The sequence below is a fragment of the Trichechus manatus genome, unplaced genomic scaffold (genome assembly GCF_000243295.1).
Source record: "Trichechus manatus latirostris isolate Lorelei unplaced genomic scaffold, TriManLat1.0 scaffold00062, whole genome shotgun sequence".
NCBI lineage: Eukaryota > Metazoa > Chordata > Mammalia > Sirenia > Trichechidae > Trichechus > Trichechus manatus.
The window spans coordinates 10,545,887-10,558,414 of NW_004443998.1; positions in this window are offsets into that span (position 1 = coordinate 10,545,887).

Here is a 12,528-nt window from a genome sequence, read left to right on the forward strand (position 1 = left end):
TAGCACCCCAGGGGTCTCAGAGCCTCTACCTGGTCCAGCACCCCTAAGGCTTGGCTCATCTCTTTCCACCCAAGGGACTGTCAATCACTCCTTGATTCAGTATTTATTGATTGCTCATTGTGTACCATGCCCTGCTAAACTCCTTGAGAGCAAAAACCTGGGCTATTTGCTCATAGTTGTATTCCCAGCTCCTAGAACAGTGCCTGGCACATAGTAGGTGCTCAATGACTATTTATTGTATTTATTCTAGTTGAGGAAATGCTCAAGAGAGCATGAGAAAGAGCCAGTCATGTGACGATCTAGGGGGGAAAGCATTCCAGGCAGAGAAACAGCAAGAACAAAAGCTCAAAGTCAGAAGGGCTGGGTGTGCTGGACAATCAGAACAGCATCTCCTTGTGTATGGAGTGTAGAGAAGAAGAGGGGTGGAGAGAGCTGTAAAAGCTGTGCTCAGAGAGGCAGACAGCAACCAGATCACTTAGATCCTTATCGGCCAGGGTGAGGATACGTTCTTAGGGTGAGGAGATGCCACTGGGGGAGTGGCATACTAATCTGATCTGTACACAACCAGTACACATAGACACTGGGGAGTTGAGTAAGCTCCAGATCTGCCATGCTTCTTCTCTTGTCCTCAGGAAAGCCACCTAAATGGAAATTTTATTTCCATAGTGAATTGAAGTTATCTGTTATTTCTCCCCTCACTTCCTCTTTGGCCCTGGGTGTACCTCAAACACTGGGGCTCCACAGGTCAGCCATACATGCTCCACTACCACAATCAAGTAACAATTCATAGTGGCAAATGGTATAATGGCTAGAATTTTCCAATTATGCTAGGGATAAGGGAAAGTGTGGGGGTAGGATGGGTCAAGGGAAATGGTCTTCATCCACTACATCTGGTTGTGTGCATCGATCTTTGTGGTAAGTAGAAATGCCCATAATTTAGCAACCCCGCCCAACTTCATTTCTGAGTTCCAATGTGTTTATCATGGGGTGTAATTTTATGTGATTGTAGGCAAGAGTACATGTAATCTACAAACCTCTATAAAAATTGAAGAGCAATTTCCACATGCATTTGCCTGTACATTCACTTTCTTCTCCCATTTGTGGGCATAGAAGTGTTGGAGGTGAGGACGTGTTATGGAGGTGGAGTGGGCAAAACTTGAGCCTGTAGACGTAGGGTTAGTGATTTGGAAAGAGACAGAAATGAAATGACTTATTAGTAAATCACCAGTTTCTGGAAAGGTAAGCCAAGTGATTCAGTCTTCAGTGTCCCTGACCAAAGGGTCAGTGTCCGCTATGAGTCAGATAACCTGTGAGCAGTTGGGCATTTCTTCGGCCCAGGGAAGCGTCACACTGGAGATGACCGTGCAGCTCATTGTGTGTAATTGGAGAAGTATGCGTGTCCACATTGTCAGGGCACCCTGTGCAGGTGAGGACATCAGGGTTTGCTGGTTTGTGGAGACTTGCCAAATGGGGGAATGGGGCTCAGGTACAAAGAGAAAGAATGAGGAGGCCTGCAGAAGCTCTCCTGACCCTCCCTGAGCACCTCCGCTTTTCATGGCTCCACACCTTCCAATCCCCATCAGCTCTGCTTCTAAAAGTAAAGAAAACTAAACAGTCCCCATAGACCAGAAGTAGGTGGCACTCTCCATTGGCCTTTTTGGAGATTTCTTCTTTTTTCTTTGGAATCATTCTCCCCTTAATGCCACAGGGAATTAAGTGACAGCTGTACTCTTATTTGGTAAGCACATTTGAGTAGCTGAGAACCACAGAAAGAGCACTTGGCTTCACTCAGAAGCCCTGGGTTTGGGTCACTTTTTTCTCAGAGCCTCAGTTTCCAAGCCTGTAAAGTAGAGACGATAATCTTGGGGAGCCCTGGTGGCACAGTGGTTAAGAGCTTCGGCTACTTAACCAAAAGATCAGCAGTTCGAACAGTTAACCGCCACTCCTTAGAAGCCCTATGGGGAAGTTCTACTCCGTCCTATATGGTCGCTATGAGTCAGCATCAACTTGATAGCAATGGATTTTGGTTTTGGTACCATGGTTGGAGGGGAGCATTGGTGGCACAGTGGTTAAAGCACCTGGCTGCCAACCGAATGGTCAGCAATTCAAACTCATCAGCCGCTCTGAGGGAGAAAGATGTGGCAGTCTGCTTCCATAAAGATTACAGCCTTGGAAACCCTACGAGGCAGTGCTACTCTCCTATAGGGTTGCTGTGAGTCAGAGTTCACTTGACGGCAACGGATCTGGTTTTGGTACCATGGTTGGTTAACATGCTTGTGTGCTAACCGAAAGGTTGATGATTCGATTCAAGTCCACCTAGAGTTTCCTCGGAAGGAAGGCCTGATAATCGATTTCCAAAAAATCAACTATTGAAAACACTATAGAGCACAGTTCTACTCTGACACACATGGGGTCGCCATGAGTCAGAATAGACTTAATAGCAGCTGTTTTGTTTTGGTTTTTAACCACGATTGTGATGGTTACATTAGATAAATTAGATCCTGTAAACTGTAAAGTTTTGCATCCAATATTATTATTATTATTATTATTTTGGCCACAAATGAAAAGATTAGAACAGGATTATACTGTCACACTCCTTAGTCATTGCGCCATCTTTCCTTTCCTCACCCAAGTCATGAACTTTTGGATTAAATAGCCACCCAATCAGCCATGTGAAGAACTTCTCACACACTTTCTTATTCCTTTCATCTCTTAGAGGAACTCAACTCTGGCTGTACATTAAAATCACCTGGTAGCTTTCAAAATTCCCAATGCTCAGGTCACACCCCAGATCAATTAAATCAGTCTCAGACATCAGGACATTTTTAAAATACCCCATACAATATTGTTGAGGAGCTAAGGCTGATAACTACAGCCCTAGAAGGTGATCCCTTTCTAACAATGGATTTCAGATCTCAGTGCCAATTAGAATCACCTGGGGTACTTTAAAAAATTACAGATGGCCAGGTCCCACCCCCTGAAATTCTGATTCAGTTGCTCTAGGGTGGAGCCTGGGCACTAGTATCTTTTAAAGACTCTTGATGATTCTAATATGCATCCAGGGTTGAGATTCACTGCTCCCAAAGCAAGAATGGTAAATTCCTGGAATATATGTTCAAACCGATCACTCCTGCACTCATGGCAGACATCACTAATCATTCCCAGAACTCTTTCCCAATGAGCCCAGACATGACCTCAGAATCCTTCTCTACTCAACCTTCCAGGCAGGTACCAATAACTGATCAGAGATGCCAGTGGAATCCCATTTGCCATCTTTGCTTTACAGACTTACTCCATCTCAAAGCCAGAGTCTGCCTTCTTGGACCTGCCACCTCCTACCCCTGTCTCCATCTCCATGACTTGGAAGGCCCGACATTTTCTCAGGAACGCTGTCCAAGGCTGTGACGCTGTGACAGCTGTTCAGGGTGAGGACAATGCTGCATGTTCATACCATGCCTACAATCTTCAGATCTAAAGGACTTTCTGCAAACATTAACTCATTTGTTTGAGAATGTCTGGTGCTATGGGGACTAATGCGATAGTGTTTTTGAAACCCTCTGCGTTCCCAACATGAAAGGCAGTGTGTTATTCATGTAAATGGCCTACTCAGGGGCACTGAAAACTCACAGGAGTTGGCTGCTTTTTGCCTTTTACCTATTTCCTGTGACTATTGTTTAGGTTCAGGAGACAGGCCACAGCACTGTCCTTCAGTGAAGATGCCGGAATGTGGGAAAGCGGGTGGCAAGAACAGCCTGGTGGATCCCCAGCCTTTGTTGCTTTCTAGTTTTGTTATTTTTAAGCAAATTTCTTAATGTCTTTCAGCTTCTGTTTGTCCAGTGGGAATGATAATGCCTCACTGAGATAAAGCATGAGAGGGTGCTGGTATAGAGCAGACACTCACCATCAGCTCTTTGCAAGAGCTGGGAGCTGCCTAGGGCTGGTTTTCATAGGACCACGTATGCATTACATTTGCACTTAGGAAAGAGGAGGTGTAGAGGCTACTGCTGATTTAGAATCCACAAAGGGACTTTCCTTCGACTAATGTGAGAATTAGGAGAACTTACACCTTTAAACAATTTCCCATATCGATTTATAATTAACAAGATTTGTACTGAGTGCAGGTTTGCCCTTGAAGTCATGTTATATCAACCTGGACGTTAAACTTCCCTAAGGAGCCCTGGTAACACAATGGTTAAGAACTTGGCTGCTAACCGAAAGGTTGGTGGTCCGAACCCATCCAGAGGCTCTGTCGGAGAAAAGACCTGGCGATCTGCTTCCGTAAAGATTAAAAAAGAAAAGTTGCCGTCGAGTCAATTCCGATTCATAGTGACCCTATAGGACAGGGTAGAACTGCCCCATAGAGTTTCCAAGGAGTGCCTGGTGGATTCAAGCTGCCGACCCTTTCATTAGCAGCCATAGCACTTAACCACTACACCACCAGGGTTTCTCTCCATAAAGATCACAGCTTAGGAAACCCTATGGGGCAGTTCTACTCTGTGTGTAGGGTTGCTATGAGTTGGAATCAATTCAACAGCTCCTAACAACAACAACATTCAAAACAGAACTTCTCAACAGACACGTATGGAGTTGCTACGCCATGCCACGTGGGAGAAAGATGTAGCAGTCTGCTTCTGTAAAGATTTACTGCCTTGGAAACCCTATGGGGCAGTTCTACCCTATAGGGTCACTATGAATTGGAATCGACTGGATGGCAGTGGGTTTGGGTTTTTGGACTCCATGCCAAGCTGAATAATGGAGATGAAGAAGAAATGTCAACAACCAAGCGAAGAACTGGCCTGTGGAATCAATAATTCACACAGGAGGCAGGGCTACTCAGAAGTTCATTTGTTGAGTCAAGACTAGTTTTACCACCTGCTGTCAAGTCGACTCCAACTCATGGTGACCCCAGGTATGCAGAGTAGAACTGCTCCATAGAATTTTCAAGACTGTGACCTTTTGGAAACAGATCTCCAGGCCTTTCTTCCAAAGCACTTCTGGGTGGATTCAAACTGTGGTTAGTAGTCAAGTGCTTAACTGTTTGTGCCACCCAAGGACTCCTGGAGTCAAGACTACTGGGCTTGAATCCCAGTTCCACCATGCAGCAGCTGTGTAATGTGAGCCAATTCACTACACCCTGTATGCCTTAGCCCCTCACCTGTGAACTGGCAAGAATCCCTACCTACAGGGAGGTTTAAATTAGGTAATATTGGCAAAGTGCAATGCTGAACAGGATGACTGTAAGCTGAGTTTTACTGTAGTAATGATAATGAGTCAGTCTGTAGACCAAGTAGATCATCAGTGCATTTTATGTTTATGCATTATGTTCAAACAACCCCAAGCCAAACCCATTGCTGTCTATCAATTCCAACCCATAGAGACCTTTTAGAACAGAGTTGAACTGCTCCATAGCGTTTCCAAGCAGCTACTGGTGAATTCAAACTACCAACCTTTTGATTAGCATCTATAGCTCTCAACCACTGCACCACCAGGGCTCCATGCTCAGATAAGAACCGATCCATTTAATGTAAGTTGCAGGTTTAATCAGATGAGATTTACCCTATTTCTCTAATGCTTTGGTTCTCAACTTCAGCTTCACACTAGAATTTACCTGGGGAATTTTAAAAAACAGATGCCCAAACCCAACCCCAAAAAAGTTTGCTGCAATTGGTGCAGAGTACTGCCTGGACTTCAGGATTTTTAGTTGTGAATTGTATGCGCATCCAGTGTTGGAACCCACTGGTCGAACTGAATAAGAGCATGAGCAGGTCGGCCCTTGAGTCACAACCAGGGTGGTTACTGATGAGGACTTTCTCCCTTCCACACCGGTATTCTGAGCTACAGGTTGTCTTGGCAACAGCCAGAGGAAGAGGGAATCACTTCCACCAACTTGTGCTAAAAATTGACCGAGGCTCCCGTAATTCTACCCCGGTGAGGCATTTATGTGATTCCTTACAGTCCCAGGGTGTATTCCTCAGCTAGCAGCTTGAGCTGGAGTTAGAAAGGGGGATTTTAGTAGCAGCTCCACCATAGATGGCCAGGAGACCGTGGGCAAGACCCTTATCTCCTCTGGTTTTGGTTTTGTTACGTGTGTGTTTGTGGAGATAAGAAAGTCAGTAAAGTACTTTGTAAACCATTAAATACGAATGGAATTGAATCAGGGCTTTGAACTGGTTCATTCTGGTTGGAACCCCTGCTGAGAACTGGCATTTCTAACAAGTTCCCTGCTGAGGACTGGCATTTCTGACAAGTTCCCAGGAAGTTATACATAAAATGTAGACTCTGATTCTGTATATCTGGGATGGAAATACAAATTCTCAGCAGCGAACTTGTTAGAAATGCAAATTCTCAGTGGGGTTTGAACCAAATTGAAGTGGTTTGAAGCCCTGCCTAGAATACAGACTCCATCTAGAGTCATCTGCCCACTGTGAACCGTGGCTCCTAACTCTTACAAGATGTATAACGTTGAACAAGTAATTTAACCTCTCTATGCCTCAATTTCCATCAAATTGAGGTAATAATAGTACTTACTTCACTGGTTGTTATAAGGATTAAATGAGTTAATGTTTGTAAAATGCTTAAAACAGTATCTGTAACATATAACATATATGGAAGGAATACTATATAAGTGTTAAATAAAATATACTTTTAGCAAGGGAGAATGAAGAAAACCAAAGACAGAAGGGAAAGATTAGTCCAAAGGACTAATAGACCACAACTACCACAGCCTCCACCAGATTGAGTCCAGTACAGCTAGATGGTGTCTGGCTATCACCACTGACTACTCTGACAGGAATCACAATAGAGGGTCCCTGAGAGAGCTGGAGAAAAATGTAGAACAAAATTCGAACTCACAAAAGGAGATCAGACTTACTGCTCTGACAGAGACTAGAGAAATCCCAAGAGTATGGCCTCCGGACACCCTTTTAACTCAATACTGAAGTCACTCCTGAGGTTCACCGTTCAGCCAAAGATTAGACAGGCCCATAGAGCAAACAATAATACACGCAGCTCAACCATGTATATGAGACTAAATGGGCACACCAGCCCAGGGGCAAGGACAAGAAGGCAGAAGGGGACAGGAAAGCTGGACGAATGGAAATGGGGAACCGAAGTTCAAGAAGAGGAGAGTGTTGACACATCACGGGGTTGGCAACCAATGTCACAAAACAATATGTGCATTAATTGTTTAATGAGAAACTAATTTGCTCTGTAAACCTTCATCTAAAGCACAATAAAAATAAATAAATAAATAGAATACACTTTCTAACTCAGGTTTATATCATCGGCAATATACTTAAAGATACATCACTACAGATAGACTACAGGGTGTAATGAACTTGATCTACATCTTAGTGGTGCTAATTTAACACTGAAATACCCACTCTGAGAGGCTACACTCCAAGGATGGTTAGAGCAGAGCCTCAATATGGCTACATTAGAAATAATACTTAGATGTTAGAGATAATATTTAATGGGTGATAATTTGATCTATGGCTGGTTAGAAAGATTGCGTTGGAGTCCTGGAGTAGCACAAATGGTCAAGTGCTCGACTACTAGTTGAAAGGTTGGGGGTTGGAACCCACCCAGAAGTGCCTCAAAAGACAGGCCTGGCAATGTGCTTCTGAAAGGTCACAGCCTTGAAAACCCTACCGCGCGGTTCTACTCTACTCCCTGCAGTCGCCATGAGTGGGAATTGACTCACCGGCATGTAACAACAACAGAAAGCTTGCATAGCACCCTTGCACAAAGGGGCCACGGGACACCATGAGCCCAGCAGCCTGAGATGCCCAGGGCCTGATGGCAGGAAGCTCTTGGCAGGTTTGGGGGACTGAGAGGCAGCGTGGGTGGCTGGCTAGTGGTGGGTGAGAAGTGGGAGCAGGCGGCAGGGCAGGGGAAGGTGTCAGGAGGTGCAGGACAGCATTAGGGAGGGCCACAGGGATCTTTGTTCTTTTCTGCATTATCAACTTCTGCATTGTGTAAATCTTCTAAAGCTCACGCACTGCCTTTGTGCTTTAAAAAAATCCTTAAGCTATTTATAGCCCTGGAGGCTATTGTTTTGTGAACTCGGCTACTGCTTTCAGTCAATGTGACCAGGAGCAGAAAAGAAAATTCCAAACACATGTGTGGAAGAAATTCTCAGGTCCCTGGCTATTTTATCTTCTGAGAGTTGTAGAAATGGAATTTTTGAGAACGTGATGGAATCACATCCTCTGAGCATTTAACTTACACAACCCTACTCCATGCGTCTGGCAGAGAGAGAGGAGCAATGAAAACTTACAGTCCCTTCTAGTGTGTACTTAGTATGAGATAGATGTGAATCTACTACTTCCTGGGTCACCTCAATCATCACAGGCTCCTCCTGGCGTGAGTGTCTTGCCTCCCTAAGTAAGATTCCAGAGACAAAAATACATGGATCTGTCTAGAGTCCTATTGCATTGGACTTGCTGATGGAGGATCCATCTGCCAACAGTTCTTCATGAGTGAGGTAGGAGATGTTCAAGAGTAATCCTAATTACCCACAAATCTCTCTTTACACCTTGACTTCAAAGCCTAGTCCCTAAGTAAGACTTTTTTTTTCCATCTCCAATGGATTTATTTTTTGGAAAGGAATCGGTTTTGAGGAAAGGAAAACATAAGGCAGGGGTGAATATGGAATAGAAAATAAATCCAAATGTAAGCTCTTTTGCTAATTGTTTCATACACAGCAAGCTAGCACAGAGAAAGTCCTGTACGAAACAACACAATAAATGTTCAAAGATCGAGGTTTTCCCTTAGCAAGGCTGCAGATTTCAGTCTCTGGGATTTGGCATTTAGGCTGCAGCCCTTGTTTTTGGAGGGCTCGCTGGGTGGGTGACACAGTCCGTGCTTTAACCAGATTTGAACAGAAATCGTGCTTGGTTTGTGTGTCACGTACCTACAGAAGTTTTTCCCCATGATACAGTGCCAGATGGGGTTGTATTTTTTTGTCAAACTCCTTCTTGATATGGCCTGCAATGTCCTGGTCTATGTCCTTTCTCCAACAACTGAATAGCTCACTCCACCAGCTCCTGTTGCATCTCCTCTGACGTGTCTGCATATTTTTAATCATGGCCTTTTGTCCACATTCATGGAGCCCTGGTGGCACAGTGGTTAAGAGCTCAGGCTGCTAACCAAAAGGTCAGCAGTTACAATCCACCCACCCCGCCTTGGAAACCCTACAGGGCAGTTCTACTATGTCGGAATTGACTTGATGGCAATGGGTTTTTGTCCACTTGGTTGCCTAGGGGGCAATACCCGGGCAGGGGCGAGAACATCATGGGGTGTAAGGCGCAACTCTGAGGCACCAGCTCTCCCCACCCTCTGCCTGCCCCCACCCATCCCTGTGCTACACCTGCACCCGTGCCCCTCACCCCATTTTTTCAGGAATCCCCTAAGTAAGATTTGACTTCACTATAAGCCAAATTCACCGAGAAATGGACTCACGGATGAGTTTCCCCATTCAGGGGTGGATTAACCAGTAAACAAGGTACACACAGGCTTACAGTAAGCAAGGTATGCATGGGCTAAATTGTGTTTACTAACTAATCTGTAGTGCACAATTTCACATGGGTTTCTAAGACGTGGTGAAAAACAGGTGAAATTGTGCACTACACAATTAGTTAACAAGCACAAGTAAGCCCATGTGTACTTTGCTTATTGGGTAATCTGTCCTTGTCCCCATCCCTGGGGTGTGGGGCATTTGGATGACATTCTCTCTGGCTCTTGTCCTCACCTGTCCATTGAAACCGCTGTTCTGGTGAAAGTTCACAGGAGCCTCCAAGCCGCCGCCCGCGGGACAGGCTTCCATGGTCCACCTGCCCTCCTCGAGGTCCTGGACTCTGCTAACCTTGAAATTTTCTCCCCTTGATTTCCATGCTGCTTCTACCTTTTGGCTTCCCCCCATCTCTTTGACTATTTGTTCTCAGTCCTTTTCCCGGTTCCCTCCTCCTCTGCATACTCCTTGGTGTTACCCAGGTTTCCATCCTGCACTAATATTTTCTTCTTCTGCCCTCCCCTGGCCAGACTTGCCCACACCCATTGATTCAGCTGCTCTCTATTTACTAAGGGCTCTGAAACAATCATTTCTACAATCTCCAAACTCATTTTCAAATGCTTCTTGGTAATAGACACCTTATCGTCCTACAGAGATCTAAGTCAACATATCGAAATCCAAGTCACTAACTTCCCCTAGATTTACTTCTTGCCCCTTATTTCTCTTCATCTACTGGCAAACGGAGCCCTGGTGGTACAGTGGTTAAGAGTTTCGCTGCTAACCAAAAAGATCAGCAGTTCGTATCCACCAGCCACTCCTTGGAAACCCTATGGGGCAGTTCTCCTCTGTCCTATAAGGTCAGTATGAGTCGGAATCAACTCGGAGACAACAGGCTTGGGTTTTGGTTTACTGGCAAACAACTGTAAACCAAAAACCAAACCTGTTGTCTTTGAGTCAATTCCTACTCATAGCAACCCTATAGGACACCACAGAACTGCCTCATAGGGTTTCCAAAGCTGTAATCTTTATGGTGGAGCCCAGGTGATGCCATGGTTAAGAGCTCGGCTGCTAACTGAAAGGTCCGCAGTTGGAACCCACCAGCCACTCTGTGGGAGAAAGATGTGAGAGAAAGATGTGGCAGTCTGCTTCCATAAAGAAAAGATTACAGCCTTGGAAACCCTATGGGGAAGTTCTACTCTGTCCAATAGGGGTCACTATGAGTCAGAATAGACTGGATGGCAACGTGTAATCTTTATGGAAAGTGGAGCAGCTGGTAGGTTCTAACAGCCATCCTTTCGGTTAGCAGCCTAAAGTTTAATCACAGCATCACCTGGGCTCCTTGCAAATAGCCTTACTACCCACCAAAGGCATCCAGGAGAAGAAATCTGGGACTCAGCCTACACACTTTCCTCTGTTCCAACCTCCACATTCAATGAGTCACCACGTCTCACAAACACTGCATTCTTTTTTTTCCAATTATGTTTTGAGGGGGGGGGGAGTAATACTCACACATAATTAAGAATATGTATAGAAAAACTAGGCATTCAAAAACAGACTCAAGTATATGTAAATGATGCAGATGGTCATGAGGGAAAATATTAAGTTTTTAAAGATGGTGTAGGGACAACTTGATAGCCATCTCCAAAAAGATCAAATTAGATCCCTACCTCATACCATATACAGAATAAATTCCACATGAATCAGCAATCTAAACATAAAAAGGTAAGGCATACAAGTACTAGAAGAAAATATGGCTGAATCCTTTATAACCAGGTTTGGAGAGAATCTTTCAGCACTGTAACTCAAGCCCCTAAAGCAATAATAGAAAAATTCTGATAAATTTGACTACATAAAAATAAAGGTTTTTTTGCACAGCATAAAACATCACAAGCAAAGTCAAAAGACAAACAATAAACTAGTGGAAAATATTTGCAACTTAAACTGCAGACAAAGGACTAAGCCCTTTAATTTTTAAAGAGTGCCTAAAAATAAAAAAGAGTAAAATTCAAAATCTGATAGGAAAAATGGACAAAATCATGAACGGATGGTTCACAGAAAGAGATATGCAAATGACTGTTAAATATGTAGAAAGATGTTCAACTTTACTCCTAATGCAATAAGTGCAAATCAAAACCACACAGGAATATCGCTTCTCACCTATTTGTATGGGCAAAAATTCGAAAGCTGAACAACACACTCTGCTGGCAAGCCTGTGGAGAAACAAAGCACTGTCACACAATACTGGTGGGAATGCAAAACGCCAAGGTCCCTGATGAAGGGAGTTTGGCAATGTCTAATAAAATTAATTATGCGTTTACTTTGGACCCAAGAAAACTACTTCTAGGAAGTTACCTTCCAGGGAAATCTCCACAAATATTAAACAGTTCGTGCACATTGTTTTTCAATGAAATATTATTTGTAATAGTAGAGGATTGAAAACAACCGAAAAAGCCACTGTAATAAATCAAACTGTGGTATAGACACACGATGGAGTGCATGAAAGATCGCTATAAACTGATAGGGAGTGATTTCCAGGATATATTATTAAGTGGAAAAAAAATGAACTACATCTGGTACACTACCTTTGTATAAAATATAAGGAGACATAAGAAAAAAAATACATATATATGGCTGTAATCTTAACAGGACTTCTTTCCATAGTAAAGTTGAGGAGGTTTGAACCACCACCTTTAGGTTAGTAGTCGAACTCAAAGCGTTGGGCCACCACAGGAACTCATGGATTACTTATGAGTTCAAAGGGGAAAAAAATAGATCTTTACAACTGAGAAATCTGGAAGCTACTACCTTAACCAAGTGATCAAGCTTAGCATCATCAATGGTTGGACAATCAGACGTTAAGTGTCTTTTGAGGAGATGCAAATGAAGTACACATTACATATGATGCATTCCTGCCAAAAACATTGAAACTGAATCTATTCAAGTCTTTAGACCTATCTCCCAGGTTATCAGAAATACAGGAACTATCAGAACAAGCTAAATGACACCCGTAGGAAGCA